Below are 12,676 nucleotides of genomic sequence, written 5' to 3'. Positions count from 1 at the left end.
ATCTGGCATTGACAGAGGTGGTCTGCCTGTGTCCCCCTGTATCTGTGCAAACTGGGAGGCATATTGCAGCACTCCTGTTGCTTGGACATGGGGTCTGCTCAGTAGTACATGTGCTTTTCAAACTCCTATCATATTATTTCCATTTCAGAACAGCTACATTTAGCCTTTTTCCAAGTGACACTCTACAGACCTGTTTGCTTCAGTTTAACCAAATCATCTTCAGCATTTCTTCATCCAGACATCACTCACTAAGAATCTCACTGCAAGCTCCATCATAAGAGTTTGTTAGTGGTATGAAGAGGGCGTGATTCTGATTCTGTGAAGCCAACAGACAAAGGGACAGATGCAGGACTACAATTAGCAGCCACAGCACAAAGTTTTGGGCTAGAGGGCCTTGCTAGCAGGGACATATTGCTCAGGTACAGCCTTTAATTTTCCTTCCCACCACATACCCTCTTACATGCTGATCTGTTGCACACCCAATTGTCATGCTCTAACTTAGAAGAAAGATGCAGGATTTGCATCCAACTGTGTTATGAGGGAAATGGATATAGGAGTTTGATTTTGTGGAAACAATATTAGGAAAAAGAGTTCTGTTCTCTGTGTGTGTTAAGACACCATTGAGAAGCCCAGTCAAGAACTGGGATATGAAGGACCTTATGGCACTTTAAGCTTTAAGAAGATTGATGATACATTGCATTTTATTCCTCTTTTCTGTCGGTTGGAAAAATCCTCAAGGAAAACAACCATACATAAATGAATGTTATTTAGATAAAGCAAATCATAGAAAGAAGTATTACACTAGGCTTTTTGTTTATGTCTTTGAACATATTAAACTGAACCAAATGAAAATAAAAAATATCACAAGAAAATTGAACTAAAGGGGACCTTGAAACACAAGCGACTTTCAGACAGCTTATCTACACCTTCCCTCCCAACAATGTGATTCAAATCCTGCAGAAGTTGATGCATGTCATAGGCTTCAGTGGCTTTAACTCAGTTCCTCAGTGTTTTACAATTCCTTTGGAGCAAGAGCCTCCTCGCCTCCTCCCATACACCAAATAAAATTTCCAAAATGGCACCTCTGCCTTGCTGACTGCACTCTTTTCTATTTTAATTGTACACGTGTATCCCTAAGAAACCTCTTTCCAAGTGCAGGATAAACTCATGTTTCCTCTGCTTGCCAGAAGAAAATGAAAAGTAAAGCCCCATCAATTTTATTGCTCATAATTGTGGATAAAATGCAATATATTTGGCTCCTATAAATTTGCTAGCAAATTATATTCAATAAAACCCTGGTGAGCAATTTAAAAGCATAAATCCCCCCATGCTGAAAAAAAGCTCATAAATTATACAAGAAAAAGGAGTGATTTCATCAAAGAGCCAAGCTCTGCCCATGGAATGCTTCAATAGTTCTAGATTTATAGTTTTCTGAGAGACGATTTATGATCCCTAATTTTCTGCAATAAAAATCTCAGCAGGGATTCTCTGAATGAAATATCTTTTAACAAAGAAATAAATAAAAAAAAAAATCCATCCAAGAGTGAATGCAGACAATGCCATTCTTGGAGATCTGCCCCTTTCATGTTCCCATTCCAAAATTATTCGTGGAAGGCCATAATAAAGATTGCATAGTGAGAAAGGAAATAAGACCATTAGACTGAAATAAATGCACTGCACTCTTCAAGAGGACATTTTTAGTAATAAATTCACCTGTGACACTTCAGAGTCATTGCTTTTAAGTAAGAATAAATTGATCAGAATGGTTTAAAGGGAAGGTTAAATATTTCCAAAATATAGGGTCTTACATAGTGTGTACAATTTAGAGGGTGAGGATGTGCATGAAGCCTATGCACATATATGAAGTGATGAACTGAGAGGTTCATGCATTTCCCCTACTTTTAGAGCTCTGATTCACAGTCTTTGCTAAATGTAGCTGCAGAGGCTAAAGAGGTGATATATGGGTCATCAGTCACTAGGAAGAAGGGACCATGAATTAGAACATACATCTGTCACAGGTCACAGACTGGGGCAGTAAGGTGAAGTGAAAATGACAAGCTTTGAGATAATGTGCCAGGTTGTGAGTAAAGACAGCTGAGAGGAGACTTAATGTATCTTTGACTGCTATAGGGATAGGATAGAAAGAAGTCCTAAATCATTTTTTAAAACCCATGCACAGACCACAAAGGTTATGATCAAAACGTCCTGTGTTGAGGATCTGCTACTGGGTGTTATCAGAGAGAAGATAATGGTCTGAGTGGGTATTGGTAGTACATTGTATTTTTCTCAAGATAAAGTGTTATTATTCACACTTAATCGATAAGCAGCTGAGATCTGCTGGCCACGCTTTTTAATGTTCTGGCTGCCACAAGGGCAGACTACTGGTTCATGGCCAATCTGCTGTCCACGAGGACACCCAGGTCCAACTCCTCTCCAGCAGGTCAGGCCCCAACCAGTTCTGATGCATGTGGTTATTCCTTTCCATGTGTAAGTAGGAGTCTACACTTGCTCTTGTTGAACCTCATCAGGTTCCTTTCTGTCCAATTCTCCAACCCGTCCAGGTCTTGCAGTACAGTCTTGTTGTGCCAGCCAATTCTCCCAGCTTTGTATTATCAGCAAACTTGCTGAGGGTGGACTCTGTCCCTTTATCCAAATCACTAACAAAGATATTGAACAAGACCAGAAAGATTTGTCCCTGGTTGAAGCAATCCCAAACACAAATACAGGTTAGGTGGAGAATTGTTTGTGAGCAGCTCTGAGGAGAAGGATTTGAGGGTGCTGGTTGATGAAAGACACAATATGTGAACTGGCAATGTATGCTTTCAGCCCAGAAGGCCAACTGTATCCTGGGTTGCATCAGGAAAAGTGAGATAAATAGATCAACAGAGGTGATTCTGTCACTCTGCTGTGTTCTTGTGAGGTTCCACCTGGAGTACTGTGTCCAGTTCTGGGGTCCCTAACACAAGAAAGACATCGAACTGTTGGAGCAGATCCAGAGGAGGGCCATGAAGATGATCTAAGGGCTGTAGAACCTTGACTACAGAGAGACTGAGAGGGCTGCGGCTCTCAAACCAAGGCTTCGGGGAACCATAGAGTAGCCTTCCAGTAACTGAAGGGGGCCTACATCTGGAACAGGTTGCCCAGTGAGGTTGTGAATGCCTCCTCCCTGGAGGTGTTCAAGGCCAGGCTGGATGGAGCTTTGAGCAACCTGCTCTAGTGGGTTCTGTCCCTGCCTATAGCAGGGGAGTTGGAACTAAATGATCTTAAAAGTCCCTTCCAGCACAAAACATTCTATGCTTCCATGATTCTACTATACTGAGCAAGTAGCTTTCCCTTTTTCTGTTCATTGTATTTTTCTCTGTGTGAGGGCTTCAACTTAAGCTCCTGAGCCTTCAAATTCCATGATAAGAAATATACAGGAACAAGCCTATAGATGAAAATACTCTTTTTCCTTTGCTAAGCATCGGATCAAGCACTTACCTAAACTCACATAACACAAAGGAAAATGCTCAAAACCATTCTGTTTTGACAACAAATAATAGATAGAAAAGGTTGGTGAAGATATTTGATTAATCAGACTTGTTCTTAATTTGTGTTATGAAATAAAACAAGCATTGCTTGGAGTGATGATCCTTGGGGTCTCTTCCAACACAGGCCGTTCTATGATTCTATGATTGCTGAAAATAACCCAGGTTCAGCAAACTCGTATGTAGCACAGCAGACTCAGTTAATAGAGACTCACGAAAGAAGGGTAAGAAAACTTTAGCAAGGAGAAAAAAACCTAAGAAATTAATTTAAACTCACATTGCAGCTCTGGAAGACTACCAGCAAAGAGTGCTGAGGCAGAACAGCTGGCTGAAAGGAAGGAAGTTTGTCTCTGAAAAGGTAATTTGTAAGTATTAAGCATTCATGATTTGCTATCTGTCATCTATGCCTACATCAAAACACTTTACAAGAACTGGGCATTTTGCCATGTCTGTCCAGCAGGACCTGGAGTACTTCCTATCTCCTCTGCCAACAACATCCTATGCTATTGTTGGGAGCAGACCCAATTACCAATGGGTTCCTTCCATACCATGCAGTAGAAACCCAAAAGGGAACTGCAGCGTGCCCCTGATATGAACAGAGAGTATGTGCGTGGAGACACATGCTGCACGCTCTGCATACATTTGTGGCTGAAGCAGACCAAAAGAAGGCATTCATCAACACCTCATTCATTTTTCCCTTACAAAAAAAAAAAAAAAAAAAAAAAAAGCTGCAGCTTGATCATTAATTGGTCTACAGATTTGTAATTTGTTTCACTTTGTTTTCTGAGAATCCACTGTTTTTCCGTTTTCTTGCATTTCAGATTGCAAATTAAGAATTTGTTTGCAGATATAAGACATTACAGTAAAGACTCTATAGTCTTCTCATACTATATTAATACCAGAAGAGACTTCAGGAAATATACGCATGAAGCCACATATTAACATACCTTCTTGGCATTACAGCGTACCAAAAAAGTAGCATTTTCTTCTGCAGACAGTGGTATCTGGCTTCCATACTAAATAGCAATAACATTTGATATAACTAGAAACATCCCTCCAAAACAACATCTCCCCACAAAATAAAGGCATTCTAAACTAAACCTCTGTGATCCATTCAGTCAGCTGGATAAATTGAAGTTCAGAGACAAAAACAAGATGAAATGTCTTTTTAACGCATCTTGGAGATAATTCTAACATTTCAGTAAGTGAAACTCGTCGCTGACGGCGCAGTGTCCTGGTGTGTCTCATGAAGTACATCAACTAGTGGGATGTACTATCTCCACTGGGGTGAAGCTGTTCCTGAAGGGATCTTTCGAAAATTGCTTCTGTGCATCTCTCCAGGCCTTTTGCACAAATAAAAAGAAAAAAGAAAAAATAAAGCCACCTTTTTTTTTTTTTTTTTAAATCCATAGAATAAACCTGAACCAACATTCCAGACTTTTACTTGATTCCATATAGAATTCCATATGGAAAGTCAGCTCAATAAGGATGGCAATTATCAATGGTATTGTTAAGCCTTACTGCATTAGCACCAGTTTTCAATGATTCATAACAATAAAAACAAGATTTATAAACACTCACCCAGTATTAGTACCTAAAACAACAGAGCTGGCTCTCCGGAATTGGCTTTGTTCAGAAAAGTGAAGGAACCTTGCTCAAAAGATTTTTATTTTTGTTCAGCACAATCTAACTGGCCTGCAGTAGATATCTTGCAGCTAGTAAAAGAGCAACTAAGCAAATAAGTCAGTTCTTCAAATCAAATTATGTAAGAGGACATCTGAAAGGAAATAAAACAACTAAAAGCAAAATTTATAGTAGGCACAACAGAAGCATCCTGAGTTGCAGAAGTGCCAGTGTCTATAGCCAAAGAAATACCACTCAGGAAGAGGTATAAACAGCCTCACAGATGACATACATAAAATGCAGGCTAACATTTTTGCACAGTAAGTTCATTCTAGCGAAGTGAGATTCATAAACACCCTAGAAACAAGTCTGCAAGGGATCTCAAGAAGTCATTTACTCCATCCTTTTGATGTGAGACAGGCTAAATACAGCTGAGAATGAAATGTCCAATCTGTTTGTAAGAAGTACTAGTAAGAGTCAAACAAAATACGTACATGGAGAATAAGGGAAGGAATCAAAATCCAAGCACATTGCATGACTTCCAAGGGGCCTGATTCCCAAAGCTGACTTATGTGTTAACTGCAGAGTCATTTATTGAAGCAATAAGATACATTATTACTGGCAATTCCAAATAGAGGTACAGGCTGCTGGGATCAAATCTCCAGTGCAAATGTTGAGTGCCTTTATTTTCTCCAGAAGAGTTGGAAGAGGATAAGGAAGAAGGATAAGAAATAAGATCAACCCCTTAAAAGGGAAAAATAATGCCATTAACACAAGAAAACTTAAATATATTGGTACAACAATAAGTTGGTAGCATCTAGATCCTGATGGCTCTTCATTATATTTAGGAACTCCTTAGTGTTACAGTCCATGGCACTCGCCAGCCACAAATCCTAATTTATGATCCCGAGGTCAACTTCAACATGGCCAAGATGTCCCCACATCATTCAGTTGGTCTTAAAGCAAAAGTTTGTTTGCTTGCTTGTGACTGAAGACATAGTAGGCTTTTCTGAAATTTTGTGAAGCTATGGTCCAATGGCATATCAAATGATACACCATTTGGTCCAAATCAGAATTCAGCTGCATCCAGTCACGAAGGCTTAGGAGAGGAAAAGAATAAAAGCAGAGGAAAAGAAGTGTTCAACATTACAAACAAGCGCTGATATGTAAGCCATGAATGAGCCAAGGGATTTCTAGCCTGAATATTGCAGTGTAGTTATTTCTTTCTCTACTTAATTTTTGATGGAAGAAAATGTCTCAAGAAGTAGATCAAGTAAGAGAAGATTGTGTGGTTTACTGAGGACCAGCCCTAGAATGCCTATGGAATTGAATCAGTAGAAAAAATAAAGGAGAAAAAAATACTCAGAAGGAGTGCGCTAACCTATCTACATGCCTACTGTGGTGATCAGATACTTCATGGCGATTCTGGTTTACAATGAGACAAATCAGTGCTGATGCTCATGCCAAGCCACAGATACCACAGTTAATTTGTTAGAGAATAACCCTGTGTCTTTCCAGCAGAATATTCTCTCCTTCCATATCCTGTCAGTGAGCAATGCGGAAAAACTGCCCTTTAATGGATGAGAACTGTCTCCTAAAGCAAGACTGGGAAATCATAGCTTGTATTTTGTGCACTGGAGAACTGGAGAAACTCAGTTGAACCATTGGGGCTGTCTGGTGATGAGGGTAGAAGCTTGTTAAAAAAACTGTAGAGGAATCGTAGTCCCCAGCTGTTACCATTTCAATTACAAGGGCCAAACTTGCATCCATGACAGCTTTAAAACACAGTGCAGAACCCAGTTTTCAAATTACATGATCACTTTCCACCTTTTTGCGGGAGGCTTTTGTTTCTTTCTACTTCAGTTGCTTTAGCAAGGTAAACATCTCGGCCCTGAAAAAGCAGCAGCCCAGGAAAATGAAGACTCCTGTAGCGCAAGATGGTTTTGCTGGGACAGGGGAGGATCTCAGAACAGCTCCTGTTCCATTTTGGTGGAGGTCAGACTGTTTTCAATAAGAGTGGGATTTCTAATCTCTCCTCTGCATAATGCCTTCCTCCCACCATGCTCCCCGTAGAACTATCTGTATTAAAAGCTCTCTAGAGGAATTTGCGTAGTACTCAATAAGAGATGGAAGAAGGCATTAGCATCCATGTTTATTTTCTTGCGAGCTTGCCAGTCAAGATCCAGAGAGGCTCTAAGGAACATGCTTTTCTTGTCATCTGCATTAAAAGAATATGTTCTCTAGGTACTGGAATGAGAACCTATTGCAACTTATTTTGTGTAATCAACTGAACAAGTGAGAACAACTTTCCCCAACCTTGATTTTTTAAATCTGTGGTTGAACTGAGTCACTTGTTTGTACTTCACCTCAGAACTGATTTATCTTTTCCAAAACTGGTGAAACAAGATGAATCCCATCCAAGAATAAACCTTAATATTGCCACATGGGCCCACTTCAAACTTACTTTACAAGATCATTTTGTAAACATCCCTGAACCAAACATCCCTGAACCTGTATGTTGCTTAGTCTAATCATAGGAAAGCAGGTGTCAGAGTAGGCATTCCTCCACGTAAATTATGCTGCACAACTCTAAAGTTGATGTGCTAAAGAAAAATGATGGACAAGGAGCAGTCTATTATCTATTTGGCTAGGTAGTGTGTGGTGAGGGATATAGGGCTACTCAGCAATAATCTTAAGTGTGTGTTGGCCTAATTGTTGCACAAATCACACAAATATTTTTATTAACACAGACTGTAAGGAAAACAATCAGAAAGGATGAAAAACGGCTTGAACTCAGCCAGCCCTGCAGTTAACACAGGACAATGGAAAAGTCATGGGCCTGCAGGAATCTGGTTGAGCTTCCTGCAGGGCCTACTGAACTGGTTGGGAAAATCAGAGCCAAAAGTCCAACAATCAAGAAGCACAAATGAACTCTGGCTGCATCAGCAGGACTGTCTTTTCAGTGCCAGGGAGATCTTGGGGAGCTGTTCAGGGGCACCAGACCGAGACCCATACTCTTACTACAGTGTCTGCAGAAGGGAGACCTAGCTTAGTTGCCAAAAGGGCAGAGCTTGGGATAATTTGGAGGATGGGGAAGAATTGCTCATTTTATAAATGCTTGGAAAAGGAAACAGTACTGTGATTTTGAGAATGGGGTTTGTCAATTTATTATCATATTTTTCACTTTATCCTTGAGGGAAAGTCCAAAGGCATCCATACGTGGCTAGACTTCTTGGTGAAACCTTTCCTCCTTGTACTGGAGCCCCTAGCAACTCAGGTAGAGAAGAGACCCATACTCCTGAAATCACTCCCAGGCTGGGCAAGGCTCACTGCCCAGGGTGATATCAAAATCCAGCTCCCAGCAACAACCTCTGGTAGGTCTATCGACATAGAGGCCACCCTGCTAACTCCACAGCTCAGCTGGTCCCAGATTGCCCTGTTCCAACATGCCACTCATGTTGGCATCATGAGGCTCATCCATACCTTTCCAGTCAATAAGAATATTAGATAGATAGCTCCTGATGTCTGATACAAACTGTTTTCTTTTGTAGGCTTTGCAGACCAGAGTCCCAGTATTTGAAGGACAGAAGCATTGGTAGCTCAAACAGATGCACGGGGCAAGCATATACCACAAAGAGAAAGCATTGCCAACTTGTGCTGCAAAAAAAATGCCACCTGCTGTAGGACGTAGTATCCTTTGTTTCCCAATAAATAAATAAACCAGCTCATTTTAGTTACCTGGAAGTACATTTATCCTATTATCATATTAACCATCTGGCATTGCAGTAGAGTAGGCGCAGGCTGGCCCAGGTCCTTCCTTCCAATTCTGGGACTGTAACAAGATGTGCTAACTTATGTCCTCCTTATGACTGTTTGAATGTCTCCTCACAGCGTAGCTTTTCTGTACTGCATTTCAGGACTAGCAGTTCTTCTCTTCCAAAACCAAACTGCTTATTGAGGCGAAGTTTCATTGAGACTTCTGTGGGCATTACACATCAGTAGACAAGGGCACAGACTTTTCTGGACAAGAAGGAGCAGTCACTGGCTCATGTGTATGAGGACAAGTGACTGCTAGATTACACTTAATTGGCCATAATTCTGTTTAACCAGAAGGAAAGAAAAATGCATGATAGGGAAAACAGGCAGACCTCAAGCTAAGTATACACCAAAAAATCCAGTACAGCATGTTGAGTAAGCAAATGCCACTGGGAAGAAAATACAATACTATAAGGTACTGGGAAGTGTCAACTAAGATTCACATTTCTTTATTTCTGCCTGCTTCAACAACTGGCTTCATGATCTCATTTTCATTTTCAGATGTAAAATACTGGGAGCTTACATCTATGATCCTTTGAATGACATTTTTCTCCCTCTCAGAAACTCAGTTAACTTCTTGTTACAGGTGACTTTATGTTTGCCTAATAGGTGACTTCTGAGCAGCACTGGCTGGTTACTTGAGAAAAGATCAAGCATAGAAAGACAGCATTTAGCTGTTTTCATCCATAAGCAAAAGGTTTGTCAACAAGCAGCAAAAAACAAAAACAAACAAACAAAAAAAAACAGCACCTATATCTCTTAGCAGAAAGCAAGTCTTTAAAAGCAATGCTAACTGGGGATGAACTAGCCCACAAAAGCAGTAACGTCTTCCCTTTTGTCTACAGTTCCTCATAGAAAGTGGAACTTAAAAAGCTCAGCAGGGACTTGGATGCCAAATACTTCATGCTTTGGATGCACATCTTGGGAAATACGAAAGGAGCCCAATTTTAGGGAGTTCTCTCCAAATTCAGGCTTTGTTTTGGACATCATAAGCTACTCAGTATCACCAGACAGTTGTTGAGATGTTGGCTAGAAAGCACATCCTCCCATAAGCAGTATACACATCTTCTCAACAGGAACCCAGTCTGCTGTTTGTAATGCTTGGCATTCTAACCTCAAGTAACTGCACCAAATAATCTGCAGGACATGTCTCTGAGCATGCTTACATGGTAATAATGATGTTAAAGTAGAACATCCATATGATTTATTATGCCTTGTGAAATAAAGCAAATCCAATCTCTTCCCACCACGGGAAGTACCATCAGAGTAGAAAATGGAAAGAAAAAAAAGGAAATGCCACCCAGGCCCAGTTCAAACATGCAAACTTTCTAATAAAATATCAGAACCAGATGCCACTAAAGATGAGTGATAATTAAAGAAGATAAATTAAAGAAATGTTTTTCCAGGGAATGACTCTACTGCACACAAATTGTTTCAGCATGGGGAAAAAATATATATAATAAAATTACTGCTGCTGTCTGTTTTCAAAAGTTTCCATTAATGAGTCAAGGCAGGTTCTCCCTGCTAAATTCCCTCATATCCAGGCTTCTCTTTGCCTCTGCTGGTTTAATCTCAGTGTGGTTTAGCAGAGCGAACAGAGCACGAAGCGCCAGGAGCTCAGTTCCAGCACTGACTCACTGTGTGGGCTCTGTTATGTCACTCTCCGGGCAGGTCAGCCCTGGAAAGCAAAGCTGTAAAAATGGTGTTGGGGGGTCTTGTGCCTGATGGTCGCTCCACTTTCCCCAGCCAATGCAAGCAGTTCTCCAGAGGTTTTCGCCTGTCTGCCAGCCCAGCAAAATGATCATGGCTAAGCTGTTGTCAGGCAACTTTTTCAGCCTGGCGTCTTCTTGGAAGAAATGAGTACTGTCAAAGCCAAAGCGTGCAGACACCTGTGCAAACTCGTAGTAGGAAACATGGCCAGAGCACTGCAGATGAGGGTGGATACAACAGACCCTTAAGACCACCCTGGAGATTCATGCTTCTGTGTATAAACCCATCTAAGACAAGGCTGTTGTTAAGCTTCATCTTAGCTAAACACAGGATGATGCTTAAGCCCCTGGAAGACTTTTAATTTCTTTAGATTTCTTGCACACACAGAAGTGCTGAGCCAATTGCCATAGGCATTTTCATAGCAATGAAAATAACGTACTACACAGGGGGAAAAAAAAAAAAGAAGAAAAAAAAAAGAAGAAAGTGAAACCATATAAATACATGGCCTACTTCCCTTTTAACCACATGTTCCCCAGGCTTGTAACCTCTGTAAATGCCTACGAGGAATAATGTGGTTTGCAGTGTGCCTCTCAGGTCAACAAACCTGCCCTAAGTCAGACTGAACAAGGGCTCAGACACATGATCAGGTTCCCCTTGATTAATGAGTTTCTGTGTAGGGAGTGTTTGTGTGAGCACGCTTCACACATGCCAAACGCAAGGTGAAGTGCAGCCTCTCTAACAGGGAATCATCTGTCTGCAGGGCTCAGAGTTCAAGCACAGCCAGGCTGGAGTTAGGCTGCAGTGCTCCAGCTCGCCCAGCCAAGGTGATCCAACCACGTCTCTAGGGTTTCAAACATCAAAGCCAGGAGAGATTCATGAAGGACACTAGGCTCACAGGTGTTTTTCCTAGACATCAGAGTCAAGTTTGAACAGATTTATGTAATAGTTGCTAAGGTTATTGTGGTGAAAATGGGAAAAGAAACAAACAGGGAAGGAATGCTCACCTGAATCCAAAGATCTAGGTTTGCAGGAAAGACTCCACAGGGAAGGGATCTCCAGAAAGAGATCCTTCTCCAGAGGCAGTCAGCGCTTAAACGGGTCTCCCGGTCACACAGCTGAATCACCCTCACCTGTGATCCCACGGCTGGCTCAGTCCTTTCCTCAGGTGCTCAATCAGTGGTTCAGGCTGTTACTCAACAGTTCCCATACAGCGTACATGCACACACAAAGTCAAGGGCAGGAACAGGCCTCTCCAGCATCTAAGCTCCATGCTATTGCAGATGTTTTTGCTAAAACTGAGAATTTATACTACAGTTGAGACTCTGCAAGCTAAATCTGTCCAAAGGCCGCTCATCTATCAGTTTTCCAGGTGGTAATGCCAGCTGCTCTCTGCACTGTTTACTCCCCAGCACCTCCCAGCTGCCTCATCCTGTGAGTATTCCTCAGCAATTTGGTCAGAGGAGAACAAAGGCATGGATGACAGTAGCTAGGGCTGCTTCCAAACCCATAAAAGCCATGATCTGCTAGCCAGACTCAGAGAGAAAAGGGTAGTGCTATTCACAGCTCTCATCTTGTTCTCTTAAAAGTACTTTTATTAAGACCCTCTAACCCCTGTGGAACCTTGAACTTGAAAAGGGAAGTATTGGCTACATATCACTGGGAGTCTGGCAGTCCCTCTCATTTCTGCTCCGCTCCTCCTGCGCCCAAAGTCATACTTATACAAGCCAGGCTTCCCCAGAGAGGTCAGATGTAGGAGCCCATGGAAGTGGAAGGGAGAAAAAAGGGATATGGAAAAGGCAGGTGGAGGAAAAGGGAAAGGAAAATAAAGAGGGGGAGAAAAAAAAAAAAGAAGAAGAACAAAAAACAAGTGAAGGGAAAAGAAAAAGGAAAAAAAAGAGGAGACACAAATATGGGCGTGTAATTTATATATGAGGTAAAGTTTAAACCAGCGTGATTGGCAAGACTACAATGTTACTAAAAGCCACAGACATGCTAATTGG

General features: G+C 41.3%; 1 long non-coding RNA gene across 2 annotated transcripts in view; it reads right to left on the bottom strand.

The window, feature by feature from the left end:
* LOC128078121 (uncharacterized) overlaps window positions 1-12,201 on the bottom strand; it is an 82,764-nt gene extending 70,563 nt beyond the window's left edge. The window contains exon 1 of one of the 2 annotated variants that reach the window (XR_008205300.1): window positions 11,807-12,201. This is a non-coding gene — a long non-coding RNA (uncharacterized LOC128078121). The remainder of the gene's footprint in view (window positions 1-11,806) is intronic. The other variant, XR_008205299.1, reaches the window with a different exon arrangement.
* Window positions 12,202-12,676: the final 475 nt, after the last annotated feature.

The sequence above is a fragment of the Tympanuchus pallidicinctus genome, unplaced genomic scaffold, assembly GCF_026119805.1.
Source record: "Tympanuchus pallidicinctus isolate F22 unplaced genomic scaffold, pur_lepc_1.0 scaffold1, whole genome shotgun sequence".
NCBI classification, from domain to species: Eukaryota; Metazoa; Chordata; class Aves; order Galliformes; family Phasianidae; genus Tympanuchus; species Tympanuchus pallidicinctus.
Note: the sequence above shows the minus strand (reverse complement) of the source record. Positions and strands in the feature narration are given on the sequence as shown.